This window comes from Gavialis gangeticus, unplaced genomic scaffold, assembly GCF_001723915.1.
Source record: "Gavialis gangeticus isolate Ggan-Ray unplaced genomic scaffold, GavGan_comp1, whole genome shotgun sequence".
NCBI lineage: Eukaryota > Metazoa > Chordata > Crocodylia > Gavialidae > Gavialis > Gavialis gangeticus.
Window position 1 is genome coordinate 12,376,634 of NW_017729016.1, and position 7,677 is coordinate 12,384,310.

Consider the following 7,677-nt stretch of genomic DNA (forward strand, 5'->3'; position numbering starts at 1 on the left):
CCCGGCCCTCCGCGTTACCTGCTGCTCCGCGCCCAGGCGCGCCCGCGGCACCGACTGCGCCCACAGCTGCGCCGGGCACCGGGCTCCGGCAGGAAGTGCGTGCCCTGACAGCCGCTCGCCCATTGGCTGCTTTTGCTCCTCAACGCATGTAAGCGCCACAGCGATTGGGCAGAAGTGGAGGGGGTGGAATCGGATACATGGCGTTCCGCGCGCTGCCCCCCGGGGAGGAGCTGTCCGGGCATCCTGGTCCGGCCCGTGGTGCTGAGCCGGGCTCTGGGGCTGCCTCCAGACAGCGCAGTGCCTGCCCTCACCAGCTACACTGCTCTCGTCCCCCTGCCTCCCCTCCCCTCCCCTCCCCTCCCCTCCGTCTTCCTCATTTCCAGCTGTTTCCTTTTGCCTTTTCTACCTTGAAGAACTTAATGACAGTAAAGTCTCCCTGGCTTACCTTTGGCATTATTTCCCCTTCTTTTCCTCCCTTCTCTTCCCGTTGTTTTCCTAATTTCCACCTCTTTACAGTCTCCTTGACCTCCTGTCACACTTTTAGCTTCTCTCATTCCTTGGGGAGCTCAGACCAGCAGACTGCCTGTGCCTGAAGAAGGGTGGCTGAGCCCAAAAGCTTGCAAGAACTTTTCCCAACTACTCAGTTGGTCTAATAAAAGATACCACATGAGACTCCCTATGTCTGGACAAGGGTGATTGCACCCCAAAGCTTGCTAAGAACTTTTTTCCAACTACATGGTTGGTTTAATAAAAGATGTGACATCTATCTAAAGAAGCTTGCCTGCCTATATCCTTAGGCCAACACAGTTACAGCCAAACCCCTCCACATAAATCACATAGTGAGCCAGAATTGCAGCAGGCTGGTGTCACCGGCCCCAGGGGTCTGCGCGGCATGCTGAGAAATGCCCAGGAAGGTCCGCTCGCCTGTACACCCCCATGCTGTAGCACGGTATCCAAGCATCTTCCAGCAGAGCAGTGGTTTTCAACCTGGGCTCCACAGACTATGTCTAAGGGGTCTGTGAATGGCAACTATGACTAATCAAAGTATGTGAATACCCACAGTTACAAGTCAAAGGGGTCTGCACCTGCATTTGACATTTTTTAGGGGTCCGCAAATGAAAACAAAATTGAAAATTATTGCCGTAAAGGGATAAAGGAATCTGGAGAAGACAGCCATCCATGCCATCACTCTCACATACCAAGCTAATGCTTTACCTTCTAAGCTAATTCTCAACCATATCCCTTACAGACAGATTTGGCAGTGGTTATTGGAGTTAGATGTTAGCAGGCAGTGCCCAACTCAGGCAGTGGCAGATCACTGAAAAAAAATGCCTCAGCAGAGCCCTGGATCAAGATACCAGAGTAGTTTGCTGTGAAGCCCTGAACATGAATTTGGAGAGAACACTGCCTAGCTCAGATTAACATATGGCAACATTCAGAAACTATTTGCATTTTAGTTGACAACCACTTTAAGTGTTATCATGTCTGTTTTCTAGCTGGAGACACTTGCTCAACATCAGACAGGATATCTTAGGCAGAATACCCTGAAGGTGTGTGCCTCTCAACTCTGCGCTTGCTTCCGTCCTGTCTCTTCATCACACTTTTCTGCACAATACATTAATCCCAGCATACACATACTTAAAAAAAATGCTCTGTATTGGGTAGTTATTACATTGTGTCAATATTATAGGATTACTTTGATTAATATTTTTAGTACAGTGACATAAAAAAAATCCAAATAAAATGAATAGCAAGCATGACAGGACATTGCAGTGCTTTATGGGGGAATTGTGTTCACAGTTGGATCCCCTCCTCCAGTCCAGTATCCTGTCTCCAAGAGCAGCCAGCACCAAATCCAAATACTTCAGAGCAGGGTAAAGAAACAAAAAAATAAGCAGGTGTAGGATAGATTGTAAAAAGGGGTGATTTTCCCATATCAGCTCTGTGCAGCTCTAGTATTCAAAAATGGAAAAGACAGGGTGAACTAGTAAACTAATCCTTTAGTTAGGATCTCATGTCCTAACTAAAGCTCACAATTGAGGTATTATTGTTTTGAGAAAGTACCTTCCCCTTTTGCAATGAGAAACAGGATTGAGTTTAAAAGGAAACCTAAGGAAACCTCACTATGATTTATTAAGTGTCATCAGTGGTCTTGGCTTAGTACAAAACACAGGGACAGAGAATCCTTCCTTCAAGGAGCTTGCACTTTCCATTGCAAAGACAGTGTGGTTCCTATGGGATGGTTAGGAGATAAGCCTGCAAGGTGCTGAGTGAACTGAATTCCTGCTGGCTTATATGGACCTTGCAGCATTGAGCCCCAAATGAGAGTTAAATCATAGACAGGTGCACGGACCTCTCTTAAAGACACCCCTGTCTTTGAGGGATTGACATGGGATGGTGTTTGTAAGGTACTTGTTCTGAAGTGGGAAATAGTGAAGAGATTAGCAGTGAGGACCTCATACCAATCTTTTTTGAATGGTTTCTTTCTTTCAAGACAAATATGAAAAAGCAGGTCACAACAGGAGAGACAATTAAACGAAGGCCCAAACATGCTTTGGTGTCCTTGCCTGTAAGCAGTGTTTTGGCATCATGTGGTCTGCAGCCATGCTACTTGGTGCTGTGATCTTCTCAAATCACAAAGATGACAAGGATAGGTCTGGGCAACTATTGAATGGATAATGTCTCTGGAAAGGGAGATTATGGTTCTCTACTGCACTGCCTTTGCTGCATCTCTCAGTTGCTACAAATGCAATAGCCTATGTTTATGTAAAGGAAACCTATACTGCCGATAGTGCCATCCTTTGAAAATGAGGAAAAAAAACTAAGTCTAACTACTTTAGTCTTTAAAAATCCCACAATTCTTCTGAAGAGCATTAGGAATGTATTCTCTGATACACTGAACAAATTCCACTTTAGCTAGTTCTCTTCTTCCCCCATATCCCTGAACATTAAATGGGATATAGCTTTCTTCACTTCCTCAGACTATTGCATTGTGCTGTAAGGCAGCTGCTGTGTTTCAGTGCAGTGGTAGCTTAGCAAGACAAATAATAGAGTTCAGACACATAATGCACTGTGTGATGGTGCAGATGGTGGCCCTGTCTTAGAGCATGGCAGATGGAAAAAGCCAAACAAGCATGTCTTTCTTTGGTGGATTAATAATGGGAGCAGGCAAAGGAGTGGCAGTGAAAGGAGAGGGAGGTGGTGAGAGCTATACCTGAGAACAGGGGTGAATTTCAGGCTCAAGTTCTAAACATTGGGATAGCAAGGAAGAAGGCACAAAGATGACAGTGGATGGTGCAAAATTGGGGCAAGACAGGAGTGTAGGCATTGGGATGGAAACAGAGGAAATGAGGGCAGAGATGTAGACAGGAAGGAGTGGTAACGGAGTCTGGAGAAGAAGACTGAGACCTAGAGAAAGTATTTGAGAAGAGACCCTGGGAGGAATTCAACCAGGAAAAAGACACAGTCAGAACAGTGTAAGAGCAGCATAATGGGTCCAGTTTGCATCTGACTTCAGTAGTTACTCCTGATTTACCATTCCAGAAGCATGATCAGAATCAGGCCATTGATTCTGGCAACAGCTAAGTCTGATCTAACTTCAAGTGTGAATGTGTTTTTTTCCCCAAAATTAAAAAATTGGAATGAGTGTTCCCTGTGAGAGAAACGTGCTGGGTGAGTCTAAGGCATAGCACAAGGTTGCAACTAGGTGCCTTTCTGAACATTGTGTTAGAGAAGCACCTAATGTGACTTGGATAGCCTTATGCTGCTCTGGATCTTTTATGCAGCATAAAGGGACTGGAGTGAGGTGAGAATCTCAACCCATCTCATCAGTAAGTTTTTGGAACTGTACATTTCTTATGAGGTATTGGTTGAGGACCCTTTTATGTCTTGCCTCTTGAGCTCAAAGTGGTTTAAATCTGGTCCAAAAGGTGATCTGACAGTTGTTTCCATATAACCATGTATTCTATACTGTCCAGTGAAAACAGCATCTGGTCACACTTCAGGAAGGATATGGAGAGGCTTGAGAGAGTCCAGAGAAGAGCCACTTGTATGATTAGAGGCCTGAAGAACAAGCCATATGAGGAAAGGTTGACAGATATGGGACTGTTCAGCCTAGAAAAGAGAAGACTTCAGGCGGATTTGGTGACAGGGAAGAATATCACGAGCGAGGTGAACAACTATTCACCCAAGTGCCCCAGGGGAAAACCAGAAGCAACCATCATAAACTCCTAGAAGAAGGTTTCAGATTGGATATAAGGAAAAAATTCTTCAAGGTTGGTGTGACCAGACTTTGGAATAGACTCCCAGTGGGGGTGGTGCAGGTGCCTACCCTGGAGATCTTCAAAAGGAGACTAACTGTACACCTTGCTGGGATATTTGACCGCAGCAGTCTTTCCTGCCCAGAGCAGGGGGGCTGGATCCAATGATCTCATGAGGTCTCTTCCAGCCCTAAACTTCTGTGAATCTGTAAACTACAGCACTAACTGTTGTTGCTCCAGCAGAAAGATCAAGGACTGACCAGACCTGGAGAAGATTTCAACCCACAGGGGTTAGCAACCTGGGGGATACTTTGATGGTGTTAACTCCAGTTGCACCTGTCAGTGAAAAACAGAAACTTTGGATGCCAGGGCTGAAATCTGGACCTTACTGAATAGTAGAAATCCCATACTGGATGCCTTGCATTTATAGATAATATACAGGATTGAATAGTCACTTATAGACAACATCTGGGACTGAAAGCCATTCTCATATAACTGTTTCACCGTTCAGATATTATATGGAGGCATTATTTGAAGGAATTATCAATAGCTTCTGAATCTGAAAAGTGATTTATAGCCATACTAGGAGTGATAAAGCTGCCATATATGACATTATCTTTACAATACTGAATGCTTATGCAGGCATATGAAAGGATTAAATATCTAGTTTACAAAGCTTATTCTGAGTTTTGATAAAAGATATTATAAAATAATTAGGAGTGAATGATTCATCTTTTTACCAAAACTTTTGGCCCAAGCCCTGATCTCCCTGGTTATATTCTACTGCTTTTCATTCTTCTTTCCCGAGCATTGAGCAAGTTGCAAGACCTAGTTTATGTCTAGCAATTTTAATCCACATGTTATTTCTCTTTGCATCAGGTTTTCCTAAGGATTAAGTAACGCTACCGAATTTCAGTACATTAATCTGTGAGATGACCTGTTACCAAGTTTCAAATATATTTGGATTATTTATGAAAAAGTTACAAAAGGAGCTTCTCTGCAGCTTAGCTCTGGTAAGAATAACGTCCCTTAGCTATTAATGTAGATACTTACACATAAGACTTGCTTTTTAATTAACTATGTATCATGTGGGCTTTAGAAATTCACACATTCTAGTCTCACTTATGCTGGTACAAATGAGGAGTAGCTTCATTCAAATCAGCGCTACAGTTGTAAAGAAATCAGAATTAGACACAAAGAAGAACATTAATGGTCAGTGTCTAGTAATTTTTGTTGCTATACATAGAACAAGAAAAACTGAAAGTGGCTGGATATCAAAACTGGAAAATGGAAAAAATGAAATGTTTTTGAGGACAATAAACATGCTGTGGGGTAGAGTAGTTGTCCAAGGAAAAGATGCAAAGAAATCATTAGCATTAGTTGGAAGAGCAACAAGTAAATATGGGGTCAGATTTTCAAGGATGCCTATAGGATTTGGATATTCAACCATCATAATCCCTTAGGTGCCGTCAGAAAACTTAGCCTATGTGTACAGATTCTTACATTTTGAATAGTTTGGGTTGCGTTGGTAAGCTGTCCAAGTTGACCCATCCTCAGGTGACTGGGGCAGTCACCTTACAGTCCTTTTGAACCAATGGAGTGGTGTGGACAGGTCATATTGGTGCTTGGGATCTGGCACAAAGGCCCTGAGGCATATTTTTATATGGGTTGGATTAAACATTGTTAAAGCTGGTGAGTCTAACAACTGCCTTCACTTGGGATAAATAGGAGCAGTTAAGGCTATTGAAACCATAGCAGCCGTCACCCAAAACATGAGCAAGTATCACTGACCAAAATGACCCATGCAAGGCATGTGACAGCTGAATGGTTTCCTGTACATGTGTGCTGGTGAAAAAAAAACAAGGAAACAAGAGAGAAAGGGCAGTAAGGAAGAATCAGATGCAGCTGCTGAAGCACTGGACTCTGAGAATTAAAAACTATGAAAGAAATTTTGGGTAAATGCTGCCTAGAATGGCCCTGGACTGTGTCCTAGGAAACTCTTCCTTGCTGTTTTGGTTCCACATATGTTAAGGGAAAAAGAACTTTATACTTCCTTGGCAAATATGCAAGATTGTATCAAAGACAGCCCCATCATCAATATTTTGTAACAGAAACAACCAGCAGGACCCCAAGTTTGGGCTAACTGCTCAGACAAGAAAAGGTTACTGTGTAGTTAGGCATTTGCCATCGTTAAAGTGGGAAATTTCCTCTTTTTTCATCTCTGGAAAAAGCTCAGTCCAGCTGTATAAAAAGTAACGGTCCCCGAGCAAATACTTTTCTGGGCTTAAATCAGAAGTGAAAGCTATTAAGTCTCAAACTGTCAGGAAGTGATTTCACCTAAAAGCGCTGACATTTCTACTTCTGTGGTATGAAGCAAAATATAGGGGAAAAGCTTGAGAGACCCAGGAGAGAAGGAATGACTCACCTGCTCCCCTTTACTGGAATATGGATTTTCTTATTAAGCCTTAAGAAAAGCTAAATTCTAAAAATGATCGGAAAAGGGCGTAGGGAGAAAAACACTGGAGCCATCTTGATTCTTTGCAATACATAAAAAAGTCCGAGAGTTTTTAAAGGGTCTGGATTTTTTACTTTGGATTTCTGGCAATACATGTCAGATATTGCAAGTTTATTTTTACTTCTTTCTGGCTGAGAATTTCTTGGTGCTCTGGAGAACTGAGGTTGGACCATTCTTGATCATCAGATTCCAGTGCTTTAATTTTTATGGGTAATTTAGGGTTTGCTTGTCATAGATGCTCCATCTTGGTGGCCCTCCTCTGGACCACTGTTTCAGGGTGGGACAGGATTTGACACATACTGTAGGGCAAACTCTCAAGTAGAACCTTCCCGTTTGGCTGATTATAACATAGGGCAGGGCTGTCCAGCTGGTGACTGTGGGCTGCACGTGGCCTGCAAGTGTTCAGTTGTGGTCCCTGAGCTCCAACCTGGTCGTTGCTCCCCTCATTGCTCTGGCTGCAGCACCAGCTGGAAGCTCCAGCTCCCTGCCCATACACCCTCCCTCCCTACCAGAGCAGGGTGGTACTGCACAGCACAGCCTTCAGTGGTGGGGAGCCTGCCGCCTAGGGTGCCTGAGTGGCATGATGCAGCGGCAGAGCTTGCAGTAGGGAAGCTAAGAGGGAGATGGGGGCACTGTGCAGCAGGGAGGCACAGGGAGCAGCAGCAGGGAGGGCATGCAGTGCAGAGGCATTGCAGGAAGCATGGGGGGCACCTGTTGCAGTGGGGAAGTGCAGGGAGTACAGGTGGTGCAGTGTGAGGGCATGGGAAGCAGCAACAAAGGGACACATCATGTAGTGGGGGGCATACAGTGTAGTGGAGGCATGGAGAGCCTGTAGTGTAGCAGTGGGGTACAGGGAACAGCAATCGGGACGTGGTGTAGCGGGGGGGGAGCGGAACTATTTTG

The 7,677-nt window shown here is 44.4% G+C and overlaps 1 protein-coding gene across 1 annotated transcript in view; it reads right to left on the minus strand.

Moving 5' to 3' along the window:
• Window positions 1–104, minus strand: part of TECPR1 (tectonin beta-propeller repeat containing 1) — a 43,771-nt gene extending 43,667 nt beyond the window's left edge. The window contains exon 1 of the mRNA XM_019512885.1: window positions 19–104. The gene's annotated coding sequence lies outside the window, so the exon portion shown is untranslated. The remainder of the gene's footprint in view (window positions 1–18) is intronic.
• Window positions 105–7,677: the final 7,573 nt, after the last annotated feature.